The 27,483-nt window shown below is 43.0% G+C and overlaps 1 protein-coding gene across 1 annotated transcript in view; it reads left to right on the top strand.

Moving 5' to 3' along the window:
• LOC126268193 (uncharacterized) overlaps positions 1–27,483 on the top strand; it is an 800,619-nt gene that overhangs the window by 379,052 nt on the left and 394,084 nt on the right. The gene's annotated exons all lie outside the window — the stretch shown is intronic.

Below are 27,483 nucleotides of genomic sequence, written 5' to 3'. Positions count from 1 at the left end.
GTACCCTCTAGTACCAAGAAAGTTAAAAGGTAACTGTCCTATTTGCCATGTCGATTTTCAAGAGGTTTTGGCCATAAATGCGACTTAAGTTGAGAATTTGATAAATGTGCTCGACCTCCATAATATCGATATAACCATATCCTTTGTAAGCTTGTTCCTGAGACCACAGATGTCTGTCAGAGAGGCTGCTTCTTTTGAAAAGAGTAGCAGTCAGTGTGTGTCTGTTAGACAGTCTGGCTATGTACTTGCTTTGAGAAGGAGAAAAGCTGGCCTGCGGTGCGGTGGATGCAACATTATTTAAAAAAGGATTTTGTAATAATATTCCCTGAGGATAATATACATATATGAGCGAAGTTTCTACAGCTGCCGCCGCCTCTCGCATCCCAATCTCCATCATTCACGGTCATTCCAGTCTCCTTCATTAAAACCTCTCGCCGTCATTGCTTCGTTGACGTCGTCTTTCCAGCGTCTCGCAGGTCTACCGCGCTTTCTTCTTTGGTGTGGAGTCCATTTTCCATACTCGCTGGGCGGTATGAAGTGGAATGAGCATCCGAGGATTATGGTAGGGAAGCCGAATGGTTGACTTAGGTTAATTGAGAGAATTTTGGGAAAGTGTGTTTGATCTATAAAGAAGACCGCATGTAGGACGCTGGTGAGACTTATTCTTGAGTACTATTCGAGTGTTCGTGATCCGTACCAGGTCGTATTAAAGGAAGACATCGAAGAAATACAGAGGTTCAAATGGCTCTGAGCACTATGGGACTTAACTGCTGTGGTCATCAGTTCCCTAGAACTTAGAACTACTTGAACCTAACTAACCTAAGGACATCACACACATCCATGCCCAAGGCAGGATTCGAACCTGCGACCGTAGCGGTCACGCCCTTCCAGACTGTGGCGCCTAGAACCGCACGGCCACTCCGGCCGGCTAAATAGAGAGGTAGAGTGTTAGATTTACTACCGGTAGATTACGGAGATGCTTCGCGAACTCAAATGGCAATCGTTGGAGGTAAGACGACGTTCTTTCCGAGGAACAGCACTGAGAAAATTTCAGATAACCGGCATCTGAAAGTGATTGCAGAACGATTCTACTGCCGCCAACATATACGTCTCTCTCTGGTTGTGAGTGGAACTGGAACGGGTAGGATAGTAGTGGTACAGGGTACACAAGTCCACGAACGGTACGGTGGCTTGCAGAGTATATGTGTAGATGTAGAAAGCAGCGCACAGTCCGCTGCAGACTGTAAATCCTTATTATTTGACTTGATCAAATTTGGGGGTAAGCGATCTGTTGTATTAAAGCAGTGAGCTCAGAAGAATCCGTAAGTCAAGATCGCAAACTGTGATTTTATTGATTTGTTGTTGTTGTGGCCTTCAGTCCAGAGACTGGTTTGATGTAGCTCTCCATGCTACTCTATCCTGTGCAAGCTTTTTCGTCTCCCAGTACCTACTGCAACTTACATACTTATGAATCTGTTTAATGTATTAATCTCTTGGTCTTCCTCTACGATTTTTACCCCCCCCCCCCCCCCCCCGCTGCCCTCCAATACTAAATTGGTAATGCCTCAGAACATATTGTGATGTAACAAAATAAAAGTGATGTTGTTATTCAATGGAAAAGTTGGAATTTGATATTTCCCTTACTGTTGTATCAATCACATTGGCGTAAGAATCATGGATTGACCAGTGTCATAAAATATTGCATTATGAAATGTGAATAGTCTTTACTTGCAGTTTCGCGTGGCCTGATGCAGTCACAGCTAGCCTGCTATTGATTAAGAAATTACATTATCGTCTTTCTAATTACTTCCAGATCGTACATACAATCATACCTGGTCGTGAAGTTATTGTTATGAGAAAACAATTTCCTAAGGGACTATAAAGTTCTTAAGGTCGCAAAACCAACTGTAACATCAGACAAAAGGGATATTCAATATTAAAGCTGATGCAAGAAGACGATAAAACAGTTTTCTTTTTGTCAATGTAACACGCACATTGGACTGCTGATCTCGGTGCCTGAAACCTTAGCAAAATGCATAATTAAAATGAAAATAATAGGAATTAGCTAAATAATTCAATATTTCCAGAACAAATATTTGTTGTTGTTGTTGTTGTCTTCAGTCCTGAGACTGGTTTGATGCAGCTCTCCATGCTACTCTATCCTGTGCAAGCTGCTTCATCTCCCAGTACCTACTGCAACCTACATCCTTCTGAATCTGCTTAGTGTACTCATCTCTCGGTCTCCCTCTACGATTTTTACCCTCCACGCTGCCCTCCAATGCTAAATTTGTGATCCCTTGATGCCTCAAAACATGTCCTACCAACCGATCCCTTCTTGTGGTCAAGTTGTGCCACAAACTTCTCTTCTCCCCAATCCTATTCAATACCTCCTCATTAGTTACGTGATCTATCCACCTTATCTTCAGTATTCTTCTGTAGCACCACATTTCGAAAGCTTCTATTCTCTTCTTGTCCAAACTAGTTATCGTCCATGTTTCACTTCCATACATGGCTACACTCCAAACAAATACTTTCAGAAACGACTTCCTGATACATAAATCTATATTCGATGTTAACAAATTTCTCTTCTTCAGAAACGCTTTCCTTGCCATTGCCAGTCTACATTTTATATCCTCTCTACTTCGACCATCATCAGTTATTTTACTTCCTAAATAGCAAAACTCCTTTACTACTTTAAGTGTCTCATTTCCTAAACTAATTCCCTCAGCATCACCCGATTTAATTTGACTACATTCCATTATCCTCGTTTTGCTTTTGTTAATGTTCATCTTATATCCTCCTTTCAAGACACTGTCCATTCCGTTCAACTGCTCTTCCAAGTCCTTTGCCGTCTCTGACAGAATTACAATGTCATCGGCGAACCTCAAAGTTTTTACTTCGTCTCCATGAATTTTAATACCTATTCCAAATTTTTCTTTTGTTTCCTTTACTGCTTGCTCAATATACAGATTGAATAACATCGGGGAGAGGCTACAACCCTGTCTCACTCCTTTCCCAACCACTGCTTCCCTTTCATGCCCCTCGACTCTTATGACTGCCATCTGGTTTCTGTACAAATTATAAATAGCCTTTCGCTCCCTGTATTTTACCCCTGCCACCTTTAGAATTTGAAAAAGAGTGTTCCAGTCAACATTGTCAAAAGCTTTCTCTAAGTCTACAAATGCTAGAAACGTAGGTTTGCCTTTTCTTAATCTTTCTTCTAAGATAAGTCGTAAGGTCAGTATTGCCTCACGTGTTCCAACATTTCGACGGAATCCAAACTGATCCTCCCCGAGGTCTGCATCTACCAGTTTTTCCATTCGTCTGTAAAGAATTCGCGTTAGTATTTTGCAGCCGTGGCTTATTAAACTGATAGTTCGGTAATTTTCACATCTGTCAGCACCTGCTTTCTTTGGGATTGGAATTATTATATTCTTCTTGAAGTCTGAGGGTATTTCGCCTGTCTCATACATCTTGCTCACCAGATGGAAGAGTGTAGTCAGGACTGGCTCTCCCAAGGCCGTCAGTAGTTCTAATGGAATGTTATCTACTCCGGGGGCCTTGTTTCGACTCAGGTCTTTCAGTGCTCTGTCAAACTCTTCACGCAGTATCGTATCTCCCATTTCGTCTTCATCTACATCCTCTTCCATTTCCATAATATTGTCCTCAAGTACATCACCCTTGTATAAACCTTCTATATACTCCTTCCACCTTTCTGCCTTCCCTTCTTTGCTTAGAACTGGGCTGCCATCTGAGCTCTTGATATTCATACACTTGGTTCTCTTCTCTCCAAAGGTCTCTTTGATTTTCCTGTAGGCAGTATCTATCTTACCCCTAGTGAGATAAGCTTCTACATCCTTACATTTGTCCTCTAGCCATCCCTGCTTAGCCATTTTGCACTTCCTGTCGATCTCATTTTTGAGACGTTTGTATTCCTTTTTGCCTGCTTCATTTATTTATTATAACTAAAATATATATCGCACCTTATGCTTAGTAATACAACGGCAGATTTTTATGTCCGTTTCATGTACATTTAGCGCTCTTTTATATAGTCATTGTCCTCTTGAGTCAGCCGTGCGTCGTCACGATAAGTTATAACAGTTCTTCTTTTTGCACTTTGCTCAAACTTCGACGGAACACGTTTTTATTAATTTAGTAAAAATTAGATCAGACCGCCACAAATCTGCGTCCGTCTTACTTAAGAAAAGCAGTACAAGTGTTTGGTGCTCAAGGCTTCATTTGTTCTCCCTCGAACAAAATAGTGAACGAGCGCATATTGAAACGACCCCTTAGAGAAATTATAAATGACTGTGCTTAAACTGACACACAATATTTTTAGCGCAACGCAATCTGACTTTCAAAAATCCCTACAAAAGCATGACCCTGACTAACAATAATCTATACCTTACATGAATCACTTGCCTCACAAAAATATTCGTTACTCAAACTACTGCCAGCACAGCGTGCGCCAATACTGCCAGCTGAATAAAAGATTCTAACTACTGAAGGCACTAACTACTGATAGGCATAGTTAGCAAATGAAAGATTTTGATAGAGAAAAAACAATGTATTTACCTTAATAGTATTCAAAAGTCATAATATATATATATCAGTTCATGGCATCCAGTCTTACAAATTTACTGTCTCTGATGGACACACGTCCAGATCATCCGCTCTCAAAACTCCGCCATTTCTCTTCCCACATCCACCACTGCTGCCGGCTCACCTCCAACTGCGCAACGCTACGCGCTGTTAACAGCAACTGCCCAACACTACACAAGCAAATTCCAACACTGCAAACCAGCCACAGACTGCACACAGCACAGCCAGTTATTTTCATACAGAGCGCTACGTGGCGTCAGCAATATAAAAACCTAAGCAGCCTACTTACAATATCTATCGGTATTCTTCTGTTTATGTTGCCGCCCAACGACGACGAATTACACTATTTAGGAAATTCCACCATCGCTATGCGACGCCTTATTATACAATAATCATTGTTTATAAACAAGTATTTGCCTTCTGGCTGAAAGTATTAACTATTTGCTGTTTTAAAGAAGCCAAAAATAGTGAATATCACAATATCCTACCAACCGATCCCTTCTTCTAGTCAAGGTGTGCCACAAATTTTTGTTCTCCCTAATTCTGTTGAATACCTCCTCATTAGTTATGTGACCTACGCATCTAATTAGTAATTACGTATTACTTACTGATTACTACTTTTTAAAGCCGAGCCGGATCACGAGAAGTATGAAGCAGTGGCCCTCAGCGGAAACAACCGCTTTTGACGTCGTAGTATCGTAAATTGTTACGTGCGTCTCGTGGAGAGAGTCGTGCCGACGTAACAGTTTACCCCAGAGCCGGGACGGACACCATTGTGGAGCAGTGGCAAGTGGCGGCGTGCAGAGAGCCGCGTGACGTAAGAAGGTGCCGGGCGGCCGTTAGGGGGCCGTCGACCCAGCCGGCCGCAGTCCAAAAAGTCGAGTCCGGCGCGGCGATCCCAGCGGCGATATAGCTCGGGGATCAGCCCCCTGGCGTTTGTTTTCCAGCCTCCCCGCGCGCTGCTCGTCCCGACAGCGGCCCGAAAGCGGAACTCGCAGCCAGGTGCCAGTCCGTTCCCTTCTGCGTCCGAAACCAGGGTCCATCAAAAGCGACCGTACTCGTTGCTCGAATGCACCATATGCAAGGTGAATCATGTAAGACAGGTTCTGAACCTCGGCAGGGAAAAGTGTTGAGGAAGGGCGGGGGAAGGAGAGGGGGGGGGGGGGCGTCCGTGGCTATGACGCTGATCCAGGGGCCTAAGGGGAAGCCATCGCAGTTGCATAAAATGTTCTAAGAAAAATTTAGCACTCAAAAGATAATTTTCTAAGTAATTCTGTAATAAATAACCATGTTTTATTTCTGTATGTCCATCTTTTCAGAGATGGTTGCGGAACTCGGCTTTTCAGTACAAACACTCAAATTTACATCTACGTGATTACTCTGCTTTTCACAATAAAGTGCCTGGCAGAGGGTTCAATAAATCACCTTCAAGTTGTCTCTCTACCGTTCCACTCTTGAACGGGACGTGGGAAAAACGAACACTTACATTTTTTTCTGTGCGAGCGCTGATTTCTCTTATTTTATCGTGATGATAATTTCTCCCTATGTAGGTGGGTGCCAACAGAATGTTTTCGCAATTGAAGAAGAAGACTGGTGATTTAAATTTTATGAGAAGATCCCGTCGCAACGAAAAACGCCTTTGTTTTAATGAGTGCCACTTCAATTCACGTATCATGTCTGTGACATTATCTCTCCTATTTCGCGATAATACAAAACGAGCTGCCCTTCTTTGTACTTTTTCGATGTTATCCGTGAGTCCCACCTGATGCGGATCCCACACCGCACAGCAGTACTCCAGAATAGGGCGGACAAGCGTAGTGTAAGCAGTCTCTTTGATAGACCTGTTGCACCTTCTAAGTGTTCTGCCAATGGCAGTCTTTGGTTTGCTCTAACCACAATATTATCTATGTGACCGTTCCAATATAGGTTATTTGTAATTGTTATCCCTAATTATTTAGTTGAATTTACATCACTCACATTTGTGTGGCTTATCGCGTAATTGAAATTTAGCTGATTTCTTTTAGTACTCATGTGAATAACTTCACACTTTTCCTTATTCAGGCTCAACTGCCACTTTTCGCACCATACAAATATCTTATCTAAATCATTTTGCAAGTCGTTTTGACCATCTGATGACTTTACAAGTCGGTAAACGACAGGATCATCTGCAAACAATCTAAGACGGCTACTCAGATTGTCCCCTATGTCGTTAATATAGACCAGGAACAACAGAGGGCCTATAACACTTCCTTGGGCAACGCCGGATATTACTTCTGTTTTACTCGATGACTTTCCGTCTAATACTGTGAACTGTGACCTTTCTGACAGGAAATCACGAATCCAGTCGCACAACTGAGGCGATACTCCGTAGGCACGCAGTTTGGTTAGAACACGCTTGTGAGGAACGGTGTCGCAAGCCTTCTGGAAATCTAAAAACATGGAATCAGTTTGACATCCCCTTCCGATGGCACTTATTACTTCATTGGTATGAAGAACTAGTTGTGTTTCACAAGCACGATATTTTCTGAATCCGTGCTGACTATATGTCAAAAAATCGTTTTCTTCGAGGTACTTCATAATGTTAGAATACAGTATATCTTCTAAAACCCTACTGCAAATCGACGTTAGTGATATATGCCTGTAATCAAATCAAACACCTTTCAGCCGTCTCATTTGCAAATTGTTATTTTATTGGGCTACCAGTTTCGGCGGTATATTACCCCATCTTCAGCCCCCCTGACCGACGAATAGGAAGATTCCAACCTTAGTTCCGGTCAAAATAGGGGCCAGAATTTAAAGACTAGTATCTGTTGATTTCTGCTTGATACAGCGATCACTTTAAATGACAAGTGCCGACTGTTGGCATGTTTGAAGTGATCGCTGTATCAAATAGAAACTTACAGATAGCAGTCTTTGAATTCTGGCCCCTATGTAGACCGGAACTGAGGTTGGAATCTTTCTATCCGTCACTCAGGGAGCCTGAAGATAGCGTAATACACCACCGAAACTCGTAGCCCAATAAAACAATAATTTCCAAATTAGAGGGCTGAAAGGTGTTTCATGTTTTACTTCTGTGACATAAGAAATAATTGAATCAAAAGCTTTTACTGCGCGTCTTTGGCGATATTCTAATTTATGTAATGAATTCGTAAAATAAAAATTAAATAATTTTGATAGGCAATGATCGACAGCCATTAACAGTTTCCGAAGTTCTGATTTAACCATTGAACTGTACGATAAGAAAATATTTTACTAGCAACCAGTTTGTTACGTAATGGATCATCATCTGGTTGAAAGATTGACTTGTATCGCTTCGTCAGTTCTCCTGTGTAGTGCGCAAGTTGATCTTTTAACTGAAGCGTCATTCATTGCAAAAAGATATGTAATAAACTGTTTTGGCGTCATTCCCTCAGAGCTGAGCCAAACACATAGGATCTTCAGATAAGATCCCATTAGAAAGTTTGTATACCATGACCACTCAACAAGTATTGCAGAAAAGGGTAATTCCAGCACTGATCGTATAATTTTGAATCCGTTTCTTTTTTATTAATGCATATTGATTTGAATCACAGAATGATCATATTCAGTGCAAGACTAAGTCCAGTGGACTCATATAGTCATGCAAAAAATATAACTTCAAAAGTAGGTGTTCAAAGTGAAGAATATGCCAACCACCATGTAAGACTGAAAGAGTTTGAACAGTACCTGCTAGCTGGCACGTTCTTCACTTTAAATACTTATATTTGAGGTTATATTTTCTCTATGGTTATATGAGTGCACTGGACTTAATCTTGCGCTCTGTGATTGAAATCGCTATGCAGAAATAACGAAAAAGAACTGTTTCGAGTACACTTACTAACTACATTTATTTGATTTACAACACAACAAAACAATGATACGATGATGGGATAATGGGTCATGTGTTAAGACATCAGGGAATAACTTCCATGGTCCTACAAGGAGCTGTAGAGGGTAAAACTGTAGGGGAAGACAGATGTTGGAATGTAGAATGGAAATACTACTCTGAAATGAAGAGATTGGCACAAGAGAAGAATTCATGCCGGGCCGCATCGGGGTAGGAGAAACACTGTTGACTCTGAAAAGAAAATCAGAAGTCCTCATACCATAAACTCATATTACACCGTGAAAGGTCTTTGAAAAATCTTTTATTAAAATAGGTTCATGCACCAACATTTGTAGAAGGTATCGTAAAAGCACCCCGGCACACCGTCAAACATTTTATAAGCCGTCTTTTGCAAAGGAACATTGACAAAGGTATCTTGCACAGTGATAATGGCATTGATGCTGAAACCTCCTTACGTTATTCCTATTCCAAAACTTTTCTTGACGTGTTTCATCGCCTCTTCGACTTAACAATTTCAGTTCTTGCAGTATGCTTACATCCATCTAACGCAGACTTACCTTTCTTAATCAGCCTCTCGAAATTTCTAATATTATATCTCAATCGTCTGACTCTGTAATTTGATATCATCGTTCTCAGAATCTGTAACATCTGACTTCAATTTCAGCTGTAGGGTCTTCTTTTTAAATGGAGACTCTATGTTGTTTAAAGGATGCGTATATTACAGAAAAATAATGGTAAGAGTACCTAAATTGACAAATTTTTTTCCCATCGACTGAATTTTTTGCATTCTCGCGAGTGAGAACAGTGCATGAAAGAGTATTCATCTACATCTACATCTACATCTACATGACTACTCTGCAATTCACATTTAAGTGCTTGGCAGAGGGTTCATCGAACCACAATCATACTATCTCTCTACTATTCCACTCCCGAACAGCGAGCGGGAAAAACGAACACCTAAACCTGTCTGTTCGAGCTCTGATTTCTCTTATTTTATTTTGATGATCATTCCTACCTATGTAGGCTGGGCTCAACAAAATATTTTCGCATTCGGAAGAGAAAGTTGGTGACTGAAATTTCGTAAAAAGGTCTCGCCGCGACGATAAACGTCTATGCTGTAATGACTTCCATCCCAACTCGTGTATCATATCTGCCACACTCTCTCCCCTATAACGCGATAATACAAAACGAGCTGCCCTTTTTTGCACCCTTCCGATGTCCTCCGTCAATCCCACCTGGTAAGGATCCCACACCGCGCAGCAATATTCTAACAGAGGACGAACGAGTGTAGTGTAAGCTGTCTCTTTAGTGGACTTGTTGCATCTTCTAAGTGTCCTGCCAATGAAACGCAACCTTTGGCTCGCCTTCCCGATAATATTATCTATGTGGTCCTTCCAACTGAAGTTGTTCGTAATTTTAACACCCAGGTACTTAGTTGAATTCACATAATCATTTTGACACCCGTTTCGCGTTTGTTGCTACTCTGACTTATACTACAGATGATCAGTTCTGGACAGCGTTCTCGTTTCTTCTGTAGCGTCTAAAGTGTTTTATACAAATTTTACACGAGACTACATACTACACTCTAATGTCTGCCCGTCATGTCCTAGTGGCTGGACAGCGTGCAGGCTGTCCTCATACACGGCAGCTGTCACTTGACAGTGGCAACATAGCCAAAATTAGCCAGTCGTGGATAATAAACAATAGAGGAGTGAAAATTCCATAGTTCTAAGTGCCAAGTCTTACATTTGTCAAAAGAATAAAAACTTTCTTATGCGTAATTCATCGCGTAATTCATTTGTACAAAAAATGATATTCTGATGCCACAAAATTATGCCGCAAAAAATAGCGAGACAAATTAGAAAATAAATCTATTAACAACGTTAAAGTTGTCATACCAGGAGGCTGACTGGTTGTAACTGCCGAAACGAAAGTTTTTGCTTCAGATGCCATTGATACAGTGGCACCAGATGTACAGAAATAAGCAGCAGTATTTTAACTAATAGGACTGCAGTCAGCAAAACCCATTTCCCTTAAAATTTTACAAGACAATAACGGAATTAAATTAAACTCGAGAGAAAAAAATCTCTCAGTATTGACTTCTCCTTTCTTACACACAACTCTGTTCTTGAGATCAGACGTGCAAAGTTTACTGTAAAACCCCTTGCGTTGTTGAGGAAGAAATGGCAACGTTGTCAACAGGTCTTTCTGATTTGCAACTGATAAATATGGCCCGTATTTCGCATGAATACCCCTATCGCCCGTGCTGTCTCTCCACGTCTCGTGCTTGGGAGAGGGGGGGGGGGGGGGGGAGGAGTAGTACCCTTTGGCAGTTGGCCGCATCTCTCCCCTCCCCCCTCGCGGCAGATTCTAGCTACTCTATATATACCTCCGGTGCTGTCGGGATGTAAACAGAAACACGTGGTGCGATCACCTGTTGCACTTACTTAGAAATAGCCGCTTCTCGCCTCCACGCGCTCCAAATAGACCACGGCGGCCGCTTGTGACGTCACGCGACGCGCCCAGCTGCATAATGATTGTGGAGGCACGAGTGGAACTGCCGAAATCTGCGTAGCATGCAAAGCTGACCTGAACGTTACACTGAGGCGGATTTCTACACTACTCTTAGGGGAGATCTTACGTTTGTCATAAACCACACAAAACATGTTATATTTCATAATCGCATCCCGTGGGTCTAGATTCAGCAGAAATATCCGCTTAAGAAAAACATATTAAAATAAATAAAGAATGTCGTGAGTAAAAGAGTTTTCGTGAACAGATAGTTTGTTTTTAACTAAGTGAGAAACTCTTGGAAAGTTACAACCGTGTTTCTGGTAACGAACGTTCAATTACACTTAGTTCATGTGTTTTATAACATAGCACGAGTGCGAGGATGTTATAGCGTTGTTTTCATGCACGTATTTTTTTGTGAAAAGACTTACATTCAAGTGTAAATGTACTTAGTAAATTTCTTCACCTTGAAAACTTCGTACTCAGTTTCATTCTGATGTTGGATGAACTTCCGTGGCGCAGCACTTGGGCTGCGCAGCATTATTCCAATTGCTGTAGACGTGACCGATGAAAAAAAAAGTAATCATATTTAAAATTTTAAACAATGAAGGTGGCAAAATATTTTAGCCTATAAAAGGTCTGCTGATGCAGACGATCCAAGCACAAGGAAATTAATTAAATAAATGTACATCAGCGTAAACGACCTACCCACAGTGCCACCGAAGTACATACTATTAGATTCCTACCCATCTTAATACGTGTAGGTGAATTACAAATATATTAGCGCGCAGAAAAAAGGTTATAAAAATGATTGTAACTGTTTAGTCTTTTATGCAAATTACGCCAAGTCGACGTTAAATTAAAATAATGGGTTGCTTTTGAAATACGTACACAAAAATAGCTCCAAAGCAGCCTTTATCCGTCGCCTGTTACTGGAAAACACGCGCGCGCGCGCACACACACACACACACACACACACACACACACACACACACACACACCTCTGTAACGGTTTACCCAAACATGCTTCTGAATATTTGGGTCATCATTCCATGATTGTATTTCGTACAAATATGTTTGAACAGTTAGAGTATGCTGAAATATGTTTGGGATAACCAGTAAAGAAAAACTGTTTCTGCAAAAATTCCTGAAAAACAGTTACCGAAGAGCACGTACTACCACTCTTGTATAAATATAGAAAACAACCCGTTTTTACAAAGTTTTGTGTACGTCAAGACCTGCTTTAGACTTTCATCCTTCTTCAATTGCTGTAGCTTCATCAATAAAACGTTTTTGTGCTACCATTTTCAGTGATGCTGCCGTTTTTAGCGGAACTAGTAGTTCCTTTTCCGCATTTACAGTATCTGCACAGCACACACAATTTTAGTGTCACTGATGCAGCTTAGCATCCACCATGTGGTGTAAAAAGAGAGAGAAGTGGTTGTTTGCTGTGTTTGCACAACCACGGAGGTCAACCGCCATGAATAAGGATAAGTGAATGCATATATTGTCAGTCGAACTAGCTGCTCCATCTCCATACCAGTGTGCATTCTGTAAGTCAGAATCTCTGCTGCTCAAGCTGCCTCTCGTAAAGGTAAAAATAGCATCTTAATTGTCATGAATCTGGAAGATATTTTACGTCTCTAAGAAACAAACTGCACTTAATTTTTTTAAATTTGTGTTTTATTTATTCGAATGTCAGAGAGCTATGGATGAATGTTATAATCAAGAGTTTATTTTTTCTGTTACGTAGCACGCTTTTGTTCTATAAGAGATGTTTGTTTCGTCTTTGGAAATGCTGGCAATGGTATACGGCAATCGACGCAGATGTTGGAGTCGTCTTTTTTGAATAACCACGCGATTAAGAGACAAAGGGAAATAAAACAGGATGCTGTGACGTTTCCATTTATATTTAGCAGTTGTAGCCGTAAACAGATTCTGCATTAAATATGGTTAAACTCAAAGCTGTGGAACGGAAGTTTATAGCCGCTTTATTTCACGGACGACGGTGCAGGAAGTCGTATCTCGAGGCTCATGTTGTGCCAGGGGTTCATAAGACTAATGACAATTCGTTTGGCTGCACCTGTAGAAGAGAAACGCGTCTTGATTCTTCTCCGTTGTTGTTGTTCTTCTCCTTCGCTCCTGTTTCCTCTGTCCATGTGTTTTCGGGTCTATTACTGCTTCGTCTATTGAACATTTTTAACTGTTGCCACATAGTTTCTGATGTTTGCTGACAGACGTTCACTTTTGATGACTTCAGCGAGTTGGCTCACTCATTAACACACAAGACTAGTGACGGAGGGATTGGGATTCAAACCCCCAACTATATTCGGATGAGTTCTCTTCATCAGAATAAGAGAAAGTCGAGATTTTCCCTCAACAAGGCCACAATCAGAAATCGCTACATTATTCTTGTTCAGCACAACTTATGCTCACTTACATTAAAGAAAAGCGCAGTTATTATGTGTGTTTTTTTTTTCAAATTCGCGTGGCATTTGAATATCGATTAACGATTATTGCTCGTATTTTTATACACGCATGTTCCTCGAAAGCCGAGGATTTGTATGCCGTTAGTCGAAGCTGTTTACTGACAGACTGGCACTATCATTTTGTCATCGGTTTTGCAGGTAACTTTTATGTAGTCGTCGACACTGTAGAGTTTTGTTCCATGGGGGGCAAGGAAGAGGATGTTGTTTGGTGGCCGGTATCCTCTTTCCTGTGCACAAATGTGTTAACAGGATGATTTGTTAACCAGAACAGAAAGCTACTTATCTTTCAGTTAGTCCATGTGTTGTGGTACAAGCTCTTCCGTAATATTAAACTTGTGTGCCGGACCGAGACTCGAACTCGGGACCTTTGCCAGGAAGTTTCATATCAGCGCACACTCCGCTGCAGAGTGAAAATCTCATTCTTGCGTAATAGTCCACGTGAGCCTCACTGCTGGCGAAGTACAAGTCCCGCTATGTACACTTCCCTGATCGCTAGATACTGACTGACTCTAAGCTAGAGACGGTGACTCTGACTGACAGCGACTGCGACTTACTGGGTGTAAGTGGATTTCAAAGAAATCAGTCAAGAACTGTCGGAGATACACGATTTTGAACAAACTACCAAATATACTTTTATTTTGGAGTACATGGGTTGTGCTCTGTACAGAAGTCTGTAAGAAAAGGATGTGGTCAGAACTGACGGTGAGGTCAGGGGCGCTGCTGGCGTTCTGGAATTAGCGTTTTCTGGTGTAAACTCCAGGGCGGGGGGAGGGGGGGGGGGGGAGGTGTAAACACTCGGTGTGCCAAGTGCGACCGCGTTGCCCGAGCCGGTCAGCCGACAGCTGCCGCTCTATTTTTAGAGGGTGGCGGAGAGGACTGTTTTGGCCCGCTGTGGCTGATTCACGTGGCCCACTAAAATCCTCGCGGCAGGGATATTTTTATAACGACGCATCCAGAATTGGTGTGTGCTGCATGTGCACAAGCACGCAGCATCTTCGGGACGTTCCGACACTGATTATTCGTGCGATACGGTGGTTCGTTGCTACTGCATAGGACGAAATCAGTCTGTAGCACTCCAGGTTTTGCAGATCACAGTTATCACACTTTTCCTTAAAGTTTCGATATATAGGCATAGCTTCTATTTTTTTACTAAAATTATGCTTCCACCCCCTTTCCTTCCTCACTCTCTCTCTCTCTCTCTCTCTCTCTCACACACACACACACACACACACACACACACACACACACACACACACACACACACACACACACTACTATTTTCCTCACGGAGCCCACCTCAACCTTCCATACTGTTTCTCCATCTCCTTCTCTTCACTGTCTATCTCCTCCTCCATCTCTCTTTGCCCGTCTTCTCTCTTCCCTCTATCTGACCATCCTGCTGTCCATATCCAATTTCTCCTCTGTCTGTCTATATCTTCCTCCTCCTCTCTCCGTTCATGACCTCTCCCTCTTGCTTTTCCACCTGCCCACTACTCCATTACATATTCCACCTGTCGCATACACCTCCTTCTCTTCCCTCTGTTCATGTCATCTCCCCCTCCTCTCTCTCTCTCTCTCTCTCTCTCTGTGTCCATCACCTCCCTCCCTCTCTTTCTGTCTGTCTCCTCTTTCTCTGGCTAACTTATCCTCCCCCTCTTTCAATATCCATCTCCTCTCTCCCTCCCCCCCCCCCCTTCTCTGCTCATCCACCTGTGTAGCCCCTGAAACACGTGCCGATGCTACCAGTACGCCTATCGTGGAGGACTTCCTACCTGTCAGTAGCTGAAACAGCCATATTTATCCATATCTCCACGTGCTTCATGACTGCAAATTTAGCACAAAATGTTTCTTGATGTATAGAACAAAGAATCCTATATATCGATCGTTATAAGCTTTTGCTCTTTCATTGTTAATTAAGTCTTTAAATTCTTTCTGCATAGTACTGAAATGTCGTTTCACAATAAATTTGTAGTACCCACTGATTATGAGACTGCAGAAAGGATATTGAGAAATCTCATCCCTTGCTGTAATTCACATTAATTTTTAAAAGCTTGTGATGACAAAGCGCATGAAAAACTGCCAAGGAAATATGGTCAGTGGTGTAGATGGAGGTGATGCGGGAAAACGCTATCAGCCATAAGCAGTAGTGGACTTACAGCAAACTACAGCGATTGTACTCGTTGAATATTCACTAAGAATCATGGAATTAATCTGCTCTAGTGACATCAATTTTCAGTCACAGTTTCAGAAAAGCTGTTTTCGGAGTGACAGGCTGGAGCGAATTACGTAATTGGAAAAATTAAAATCGCGAGGCAATATTCTAATCATCACCTAGAATGCAGTAACGACACACATGGTGCTGCACCAAGCAAATTGGACCAAAGATGATTGTAAAGACTTGTGTAATGTAGAGAGCCAGTTCTTCTTGACATAGTGCAGGTATATAATTTGTGAAGCGCGAAGCATCCATTGTATCAGGCTACATATTTGTTCGTCGTTAAACCGGGAGGGGCTCCCTGTGGTGGTTGTAGTTTTATACAGATTCGTAAATTCCTTTGATATGGCTTTCTTGTGGCGTGATACGTTAGGTGACCGGGTGTATCGAGTGGCCCAAGTTAACTTTCCATAATACAGACGCATTCTTTTAATACTACAGTGTGACAGTGCACACAATACTCGCGTTGACTGAGGAACATAGGCTGAGCTTTAGAAACTCTTTGCACCCAACAACCAAAAAAAAAGAACTTTAGACTTAGAAGTTACTGGGTCACCAGTGGTCCGTTTTAGAATAGATAGTTCAGCCTCTCTCAATCATCGGTGGAGATAATTGCAACTGGGAACGAGGAATGGTTATGATAACATTTCAGGAGTTGTGTGCACCTGTTTCACGAAAATTAGTACTTTTACGAAATGCTGATTCGCTATAACCCAGTGTACGTCAAACCGTTGACAAAAGTAAGCGAAGGTGGAAGAGTTTCCACAACGCTACTCTACAGCGATTTAGCTGCTGTTTGTTATGAATGTTTGTGTTGGTTCGTAAAAAGTGCGTCCCTCATAGCTTTGACAGCTATGTCGGTGCTAAGATTTTCACCGTCTCGTAGGGGTAGTGAATATGTGAAAAAAAATGTCAGTTTGCATCGCGGTTTGGGGACCCAATTAAACTCTAGGTGTCCCTATAATTGGCTGGAAATTTCAGTGCAAAGATCGAAGGATAGTAATCTTAAAAAATAAGGCAGATAACGTTACAACAGTGAAAACTAAGACGACAAACCACATTTTCAAGAACTCTGTAAGGTAAACATCGCTTACGCCGGCAGAACTGGAAGGTAAATTGTTCCTATGTAAAGGGAAGTAAAGATGCGTAAAATAGTAAATTTAAAACAGAAAAATTGTTCATTCATTCGTTTGTTTAATATTACCTACCAATGACATTGTTAGGATACGTCGAATAAAATCTCCTAAGTACAGTTGTCTCCTTAAATCTCTAAGAAAATCCGAGCTTTCGCCGATACTGACATTTACGTATTCGTTAGAAAAGTAATTGACTGTCAAAGAAGTGTGATACATGTTATATGTGGTCGCAGTGGGAACTACAAAATCGGCTAAATCTCCATTTGTTTCGTCAGTTGCGTTCCTCTCGTAGACAATAATTGGTGATTTCGAAAGCTGGGATTTTCATAGAGAATTAACCTGACTAGTGGGCCGATAACATTTTATACAACAAATCATCGCGGAAGTTCCTTGAAACACTTTTGCCCACGTTCAAACGTTTACGAATTTTAAGGTTGTTCTTACTAGGCGGTACATAAACTGTAGCGACCGACAGTTACTTGCGGTGTCGACAGTTGACAAAACAGCTGCTGTTTAAGGTATCGCCTCTCACTTAAACGCGTTCACGGCTTCACACACACACGCCCACATTCCGGAACCAAAGTATCTTGTTTTGTTTTCGGAGCAAGCGCGGTCTCGGTCTTTCGCAAGACCTCTCGCCACATTTCACGAGAGCAGCACACAGCAGGCGTCATAACAATAGGAATTATAGGCCCGCCTATAAAGAACTGCGTTACGTTCCGTGCTGTGCTGCGGCCCGTAAAGTGTAGCCGGCTATTTGCCCGGCAAACACACACATTCCTTCCGGCGCCGGCGAAACCAGTTGTGTCCAGATTCAAGGGCGCTCAGCCACTGTCAACTGACCGCATCTCTCCCTCGCTCCCTCCCTCCCTCTTTCTCCCCTCCCTCTCTTTCCTCGTTCTCCACTCCCTCCCTTTACCACTCTCCCACTCTTCAGCTGGCCCCGCCACAAGAGCAATACACTGCGTCGATTGTCAGAGAAACGGCCCGGCTTTTTCACTCCCTTTCCGTTCGCGACAGGTGGGGCTTCTTAACGGCGAAGGGTGCCTTCCAAATTTCCCGGAAGTTCTCCCGCATACCCTGTGGACGTAACAATCCGAGAAGAAACGATATTGCGAAGACAGCGCTTAATCATAGCCTGTGGGACTGCGGGAAAGCTTCTGTGAAGGTTGGGGTTGGTGAGGTTGGCAGAAGTAAAGCCTTGAGGGCGGCTCGTCAATCGCGCTTGTATGGCTGTCGGTAGAGCACTTTCTTGCGAAAGGCAAAAGTCCCAGGATCGAGTAAACGTCCGGCACGCAGTTTTAAACTGCCAGCAAGTTTCAGAAATCAACCTGTTATCACCACCACCATCCACCTTTGTCAGAAAAACACTTCTTAGAGTAATTCATAGATGGTCGAGTTCTTCCTCAAAGTACTGTGGCTCGTAAATTAACGTAGCCCAGTTCATTAGTGTCTTAATTACCTAATTATAAACTAGTGGACTTGCAGAGCATATTTGTTCCAGTGTGTCAATTATCTAGTTTTCATAGTCTCTGTTGATGTCTCCAGCAATAGGTGACGAAACGTTAGTCATATATATTTTTCATAGAACGGAAATCACCAAGAACGACTACACAATACTTCTGATGTATTCAGTACGATTCCAACTAATTTGATATCCTATATAGCACTATTTCTATTGCATCAAGCATTTGAGAGTGGTCTTTCTTGCTCTTGTGCAGTACTGGTCTGTGAACACCAGTCACGATAGGACAGAACAGTTACTACCTGCTCGGTACGACTAATCGCAATGTGCTAAAGCTGCTTCTGAGGCCCTGCATCGTTGACGGCATTGCATAGATCTGACACATCAGTAGGCAGGACTTTATTTCTCCCCGGACATCGTCTCTTGGAGGATAATATCGAATCACGAATTCGCTTACTCGTATTCCTCTCCAAAGCCTTCTTGTCTTTCCCGATGGGCATTACTATTTTCGATTAATAACCATGTCCAAATTAAAACATAGTACTTAGAATGCCAAATCGCAACAAAATTTCAACATTTAAGCTGCAGTACAGTGTTTGATTATAGTCGTTCTGATACTTCTCGTATTTGTGTACTTGGAGCTATATACACAAATCAAAAAAAGTTTTGCATTACCTCGGTTCCGAGAGTTCCGGAACTTGTACAGAAAATTGGAATAGAGATCAAGATAACCATCATTTCCACCCTTTTTATTGTTCATAAAAATCACATGTTCTACCACCATACAGCGAGACCTTCAGAGGTGGTGGACCAGATTGTTGTACACACCAGTACCTCTAATACCCAGTAGCACGTCCTCTTGCATTGACGCATGCCAGTACTAATCGTGGCATACTATCTACAAGTTCATCAAGATACTGTTGGTCCAAATTGTCCCACTCCTCAACGGCGATTCGGCGTAGATCCCTCAGAGTCATTGGTGGGTCACGTCGTCCATAAACAGACCTTTTCAGTGTATCCCAGGCATGTTCCATAGGCTCCATGTCTGGAGAACATGCTTGCCACTCTAGACGAGCGATGCCATTATCCTAAATGAAGTCATTCACAAGATGTGCATAATGGTGGCGCGAACTGTCGTCCATGAAGACGAGTGCCTCGCCAATATACACTATCGGTCGGAGGACGGCATTCACATATCGTACAGCCGTTACAGCGGCTTCCATGACCACCAGCGGCGTACGTCGGCCCCACGTTATCCTCCTCCTCCCCCCCCCCCCCCGCCCTTAAAAAAACAGCAGGGAAACTCCACCTTGCTGCACTCGCTGGACAGTGTGTCTAAGGCGTTCAGCTTGACCGGGTTGCCTCTAAACACGTCTCCGACGATGGTCTGGTTGAAGGCATATGCGACACTCATCGATGAAGAGAACGTGATGCCAAACCTGAGCGGTCTGTTCGGCATGTTGTTGGACCCATCTGTACCGCGTTGCATGGTGTCGTGGTTGCAAAGATGGACGTCGCCAGTGATTTACGCAACATGCAGTCTGTAGCGCACTGTTTGAGTCGCAACACGACATCCTGTAGCTGTACAGAAAGCATTATTCAACAGGGTGGCGTTGCTGTGGGGGTTGCTCCGAGCAATAATCCGTAGGTAGCGGTCATGCACTGCAGTAGTAGCCCCTGGGCGGTCTAAGCAAAGTATGTCATCGACAGTTCCTGTCTGTCTGTATCTCCTCCATGTCCGAACAACATCGCTTTGGTTCACTCCGAAATGCATCGACACTTCCCTTGTTGAGAGCCCTTCCTGGCACAAAGTAACAATGCGGTCGCGATTGAACCGCAGTATTGACCGTCTAGACATGGTTGAACTACAGACAACACGAGCCGTGTACCTCCTTCCTGGTGGAATGACTGGAACTGATCGGCTGTCGGGCCCCCTCCGTCTAATAGGCGCTGCTCATGCATGGTTGTTTACATCTCGGGGGGGGGGGGGGGGTTGATATCTCTGAACAATCAAAGGGACTGTGTCTGTGACACAGTATCCATATCCAACGTCTACCTTTAGGCGTTCTTGGAACTGGGGTGATGCAAAACTTTTTTTGATGTGTGTATTTTCATGTTACATGTTTAGTATTGCTAGTGATACCTCAAATGATGTTGCACCATTAAATAATTTACGCAAGTGTACAAGGTCATTGTGCCGAAAACCTGTTTATAAATTTTTTTGTGAGGCTGGCGTTAATGTGTGAGAGGCGAAGCAGTATCCAGCGACCGTCAGTCACACTGCGTGTGGTGGCCAGTGACCACGTATTTATGGCACGCTGTGGAAGGCGAATTCGGAGTCAGATTTATATACCATATATGCACACAAGAAAGAGAGAGCAGCAACATCAACTCGTGCCATCCACGACATTCCTTTACTGCGACATTTTGTCATTATGATACTATAAAAACAAAGCTGTAAAAATCACCAGAAAGTAGCGTGCTCGTTCAGATGACCATGATTTCTGGCTGCAGCTGGGAATGCCAACACAAGTCAAGTCCGCTGCTTCGTGGAGCAGGGTTTGCTCGTTAAGTTATAAGATGCTAGTGGTTTGGAGGAAATTAAGACGTAATAGTTTCCTCGTAATTTAAACTGGACGATATAACTCCCAAGAAGTCTTACCGAGCTGTAAATCAGCGAGTGGTGACTATCACCAAACTGGGTGGGTCTTTCTAGTCACGCTGTTGGTAGCACGATACTGCAGACATCATGAGGAAACTGGGAAGTACTGATCTCAGACCGCCGGCCGCGGTGGTCTCGCGGTTCTAGGCGCGCAGTCCGGAACCGTGCGACTGCTACGGTCGCAGGTTCGAATCCTGCCTCGGGCATGGATGTGTGTGATGTCCTTCGGTTAGTTAGGTTTAAGTAGTTCTAAGTTCTAGGGGACTAATGACCACAGCAGCTGAGTCCCATAGTGCTCAGAGCCATTTGAACCATTTGATCCCAGACCGAATGAGATGATAGAGCACGCACGCACGCACGCACACACACACACACACACACACACACACACACACACACACAGAGGGAGAGAGAGAGGAGAGAGAGAGAGAGAGAGAGAGAGAGAGAGAGAGAGACTGCGCATAGCCAAACTACGAGATGGATTTTCACCTGATTCGAAACGTTAAGTTCATCAGCACACGCGGTACAATTCTCGACACTGCCGCTGGTTGATATATGCTGCTTGCATCGCTTATCCCACTAAACAACACTAAAATGGCTCTGAGCATTATGAGACTTAACTGCTGTGGTCATCAGTCCCCTAGAACTTAGAACTAATTAAACCTAACTAACCTAAGGACATCACACACCTCCATGCCCGAGGCAGGATTCGAACCTGCGACCGTAGCGGCCGCGCGGTTCCAGACTGTAGCGCCTAGAACCGCACGGCCACTCTGGCCGGCTCAAACACTAAAACAGCCAGTTCACCAGTACCAACAATAACCGCTCTGTAACAGTGTAACTACTCTGGGAACCTTTACAAGTCCAAGATCCGACGTTTACACTGAATAAACTCCGTTAAACCTTGCAAGTTATGCACATACTTCCACAAGGAGAAAGCAGTTCTTTTCAGCATTCAGTCAGTGTCCAGAATGAAGTTTTCACCCTGCAGCGAAGTGTGCGCTGATATGAAATTTCCTGGCAGATTAAAACTGTGTGCCGGTCCGAGACTCGAACTCGGGACCTGAGTCTCGGTCCGGCACACAATTTTAATCAGCCAGGAAGTTTCATTCAGTCAGTGTGTTTGGAATTTTTTAAGACTTCAAGTTAAGGTTACATTAAAAAAATTTCGGGATTAGTTTAAAACATATCATCTCTACTCCATCAAAATAATAAATTCATCAGTTGGCAATGGTTGATGACATCTCTTTAGGCATAATCATACTATGAAATCGGTTTGCTGGTTTGCATGCAGCTTACTGAATGACTGAAAGATTGTTTGGTATCTTCTACAGTTACTCCATCATATCCCCAGTAAGGATTATCTCGAACGTGTATTCGGCGAAGATGATCGGGGAACGGTCTACGATTAAATCTCATTTGAGTTATTTTGTACAGTCATTGTCACTGTAGAGTCTTGTAACATGGGAAGCAGGGAGAGGATGTTGTTTGGTGGCTGGTATCCGCTTTTAACAGGGTTCTTTGTTTATCAGAACAGAAAGCCACTTATATTTAATCTAGTCCATGTATTGTGGTACAAGTTCTTCCGTAACAGTACACGTTAGTCTCACTGCTGGTGAAGTACAAGGACTACAAATACTATTCTATTGTGGCCGGTGACGTGAACTGACAAACGCCATCTAGTGACTGAGCTAGAGATTGCGTCTGTAACAGACTGTCTGTGACTGATTGGGTCCTCTGGTCCGCGGCGGCGATCTAAATACTGGCGGTCGAGGTGAGTTGTCGGCGCGTTCCTTGCGAGTCTGTCTTTGGCCTCTCTCCTGACATGTGCTCTTGATTCAGTGCCTATTATCGATCTTCTTACAACCTCTTTGCCGACCGGTGGGCTGGCGACTGCTTACGTCAGCACAACTTACGAAAGATACAAACATCTTATTTGTAGTAATTGTATGCAGTCAGGCCTTCGAGAGGTTATTTGGCTGTATTTGTCCATAATACTTCCTTTTACTGCGTATTGGTGATTGATATTCGTCTTGCCATTCTGTGTAATGTAATCTCCAGAACCGATGACTTAGTTTATACGTTTTTCGATATTCCGTTTTGAGCGACAGTCTTCGCTAATTCATCGTTTGTTTCATTATACTTAATACTAGCGTGTTCCATGATATACATAAATTTCACCTTCTTCCTGAATTTTCACTTTCCTTGCCTTCCATAATGACCGTTATCTGTGGATAATTTTCCTTGGGAAGGATTAGTGTCTATATATCTAGTAATAAGCTTCTACAATGCGTTAAAATAGAAAAAACAACATACTCCATCATTAATTGTGGTTTTGGAGTCTTCGCTGTATATCCCCAAATACTGTGGGAAATTATCAGCAAAGAAGATTTTTACCAATCGCTCTGTTCTGGCGAATGTTTCTGTTGCAAAGTAGGAAACGTCGGCTTTTGAAGTTATTTCAATGTAACCCTAAACTAAGCTAAACTCTGCACGAACAGGCCATGAAGGCCCAACGGTACCGACCGGCCGCCGTGTCATCCTCAGGCCACAGTCTTCACTGGATGCGGATATGGATGGGCATGTGGTCAGCACACCGCTCTGCCGGCGGCGTGTCATTTTACGAGACCGGAGCTGCCATTTCTCAATCAAGTAGCTCCTCAGTTTGCCTCACAAGGGCTGAGTGCACCCCGCTTGCCAGCAGCCCTCGGCAGACCAGATGGTCCCCCATCCAAATGCTAGCCCAGCCCGGAAGCACTTAACTTCGGAGACCTGACGGGAACCGGAGTTACCACTGCGGCAAGGCCGTTGGATATTTCATTGTAATGGTAATAGCAATTATGATATGTTCGCCTTCTTAGAATATTGTGTAAAATGTCTTTTAAATCCGTGAAACTTTTACGTAATTCTGGTTTACGGGCAGTATTTGCTCTCCGCCTTTTCACTTGTCCGCAAGACGAGAAGTGAGGTATTAGCGGCTGGTCAGTTGATAAAATTGGATAGCAGTTCAAAGCAGCGCGGGTCACAAGTCGCGCCATAATCAAATTGCTCTCTTTTTCCACTTAAACTGTTAGAGTTGGTTAATTAAGATCGCCAAGTCGGACACTTCCGTCAACACTATCTACAGCTAGTTAGCAGTGACACGACATATTTGGCACACAGTAAGTCACCAAACTCGCCTACAGAAGTCAGAAAGAACCATTAGTTAGCCTCGACCGTACTCTGCAAAAGGCCTTGCGATTTCTAGGAAGCTTGAAGTGCTGGAAGATAACTTTCTCTATTATTAACTTTGGACTTCCGAAGCAGCACGTGCTAGACGAGTAGCTTCTCCCGCAAACACCGCCATTCTCACGTTTCGTGTTAACGTCATTTTTCAGGTAAAATGCTTCCGCCCGGCAGATATTTTAGCATAGTTATTCCCAAATAAAAGTTACTGGGCGATTAAGTGATGTTACCAGGAGCTCTCTAATTCTTCGTCTTTACTACGTGTCTAAACCCTCGTTTAATCCGTTACCAATTTCTCTTTACTCTCTGATCACTCACAAAAAAAAAAAAAAAAAAAAAAATGTAGATGAAAAACTCGTATTTAAAAGCAGCGAAGAATACTGAAAGGACACTTTTAGTGTGATCGTCCATTAATTCTGTGATGTTACTGTACTGATCACAAGGTACGAAAAATACTGGAGCATTGGTCGAATGCAGAACTCAAGTATGGAGTAATCAATAATATTGGCTCAAAAGATCGTACTGTCCACTAACCTTCGTTAAACAGATAGACTTTGAATTCTCCTCAACGCTGTACCTCCAAGATATGTGGCCCTAATGTACTTGTTATTATGATCATTGTTTGAAACAAAGCAGTTATGTCGTCATCTTCATCTGTGGACCCATGCAGTCCGCTCCATTTAAATGGCAGTTCCAAACTTATCCGGCTGCCCCCGTTGGAGGTTGGAATCCTCCCTCGGACAAGGGTGTGTGTGTTATCCTTAGCGTACGTTAGATTAAGTAGTGCGTAAGCTTAGAGGGACCTATGACCTCAGCAGTTTGGTCCCATAAGAACTTACCACGTATTTCCAAAATTTCCAAACTTATCCATCTTCCTCGGGCGCTCAACTTCTCTCCAACTAGTCTACTTCTCGTACCAGCTGTTTTTTGTTCTTCCATCTTTTCATCAATTAATGCATTTACATCCAAGTCCTGTTTGATGGCTACAGTTCTTGTTTCATCTCCAGTGGTGTACGCAGTGTTTCTTCTCAGGAATTTCATTCCCGCTATTTCAGTACACTCTTCCCTTTTCTCCACAGAGTTATTATACTGCAGAATCAGGTGAAGCGGGTAAAACTGTCAACGTGGCGCTCTCTCTCTTTCTCTCTCTCTCTCTCTCTCTCTCTCTCTCTCTCTCTCTCTCTCTCTCTCTCTCTCTCTGTCACACACACACACACACACACACACACACACACACACACACACACCCATGATGACCGCTGCTGTGGGAAAGTTCCTGGGATCCTGAATGCCGCGCCAGCTGTGTCACCTGAAGACAGTTAATGAGTGGACCCTGGACGCGAGGTTAATAACAGAGGGCTGTGTGTGTGTGTGTGTGTGTGTGTGTGTGTGTGTGTGTGTCAGAAGTCAGCAGGTGACGCTCCCTACAAATCACTCGCGGTGATAACCACTCCAGGCTTCCCGCATGAATAAAAAAAAAAACAACATGGCGTCCTCTATTTAAAAAATACTGTTCCTACTGAAAGATTAAGGGATCCGTTGTTTCTGTCTCTATAACACAGCGTCCTCTACAACTCGTCATTAACGCAATAATGATCGCCCGCCAGCAGAATATCTCTAGGGAGCTTCAGTTCCTTATAACATACGATAAGTGTGTAAACTAGAACAGAATGTAAGTAGCTTTCCAGATGTCATGTCCCGCTCAGCAGTTAATGCGAAATTGAAGCTTGAAATTAAAGCTTACCTCTATACAGGGTATAAGTGCAGATATTTTTATATATTCTACCCTAATGTGTACACACAATTGTGTGTGTTGTGTTTTCTCTGCGTCGAACAGTCTTCCCAAGAACACGACACAAACTACACTAGCTGATGTTTCCTGCACGGTCGTAACTGCACTAGTAAGTGGACTACGCCTGTCAGTATAGATTGGGTCGACGCATCCACGCTTCAACAGCTGTTCTGCTGCCCAGGGCAAAATAAAGCACCAATGACTTACTACTGCCACATGCACTTGGGACGTACTATCCAGCCTAAAACCACATGACTTGTAATAGCTACAATTATGAATCTGCAAAGTACATAAAAACTGGTTTTGTTCAGTACACTTTCCTCAGTCACCAATAAAAATATCTGTACGTGTACCTCTTACACCTGCATTTTGCAACGGGATGAAGAAAATTAAGCTTATTCAGACTAATGTAACAGCATGTAGCTCTGTATAATGATCTTGGTGACCGAAACCGGTCGTGGTGTAAACACGAAAAGTGAAGCTGATGCTAGCATTTTATGCGAAATCAAACTACAGCTGGGGAACCCGCAACAGCATGCTCTACAAGCTGGAGGAGAAATGAAACTTGCGTTTGTTTCTACACAGTGTGCTGGAAGTAACGCAAAAGGGAATCACAAAGCCGTCTTTGGAGTAAATCAAGTCATGTAGGAGGAAGGGTACTACCCTCACACTGCTGATTGCTATTTCCCGAGATCTCGCTGATCATCTGTTCGGTCTGTTGAATGCTTAATACTGCATATTTTAGTTCTTAGTATCGTTAATTTGGTTGAAATTGCTCTAGGCTTTCCATATTTATGTTGACGCCTAAAGGGTGTTTCAAAAATACTTTTAGAAACGTTGGGGACATGTTCCCTATACCAAAACAAGAAAAAAGTTTGTATAAACACACGTCCGAAAAGCCTTCGTTTTCACGTGATTAATGAAAGTTTACAATTTAGATTATACGAGCTCTTAAACACACAAACTCATAATTAATGCTGAAAATGTCCGCCTCTTGATTCTAAACATGCACGCACTCGTCGAATTGTGGACATTCGCACCTTTTCAAATACTCCCTGACAGTTTCTAATACTTTCGCAGTCTTCCATGACAGGTCGATGAAGAGTTTTTGCATCCGAGTGGTCTGCATAGACAAACTATTTAATGTGTCCCAAGAGGTAATACGTAATCCAAAAGACTGGGGTCGGGGGAACATGCAAGTCATGAAACTTCCCCTTCTCTGCCTACCTATCTTTCAAGTTAGATACGAGATCTCGAAAACGGAGACTGAAATATGCTGGAGCTCCATCATGCATAACCCACGAGTATCTTCATATCAGCAGGGACACATCTTCTCGTAGGTCTCGGAAGGTAATCTGAATAAAGTTCCTGTAGATAGCACCTGTACAACGTGCTAGGAGAACGCATGGCCCTACCAGATAGACACCTACAATTCCAGCCCGCACATTAAAAATTGCATTTTCCGAGGGTGAGTGGCAGAATATGATACAACATCAGGAAGAGTTTTTCCTTTCTAGAACC

This window comes from Schistocerca gregaria, chromosome 4, assembly GCF_023897955.1.
Source record: "Schistocerca gregaria isolate iqSchGreg1 chromosome 4, iqSchGreg1.2, whole genome shotgun sequence".
Classification (NCBI taxonomy): Eukaryota; Metazoa; Arthropoda; class Insecta; order Orthoptera; family Acrididae; genus Schistocerca; species Schistocerca gregaria.
The sequence above is the reverse complement of the archived record's forward strand: the minus strand, read 5'-3'. Positions and strand labels throughout refer to the sequence as shown.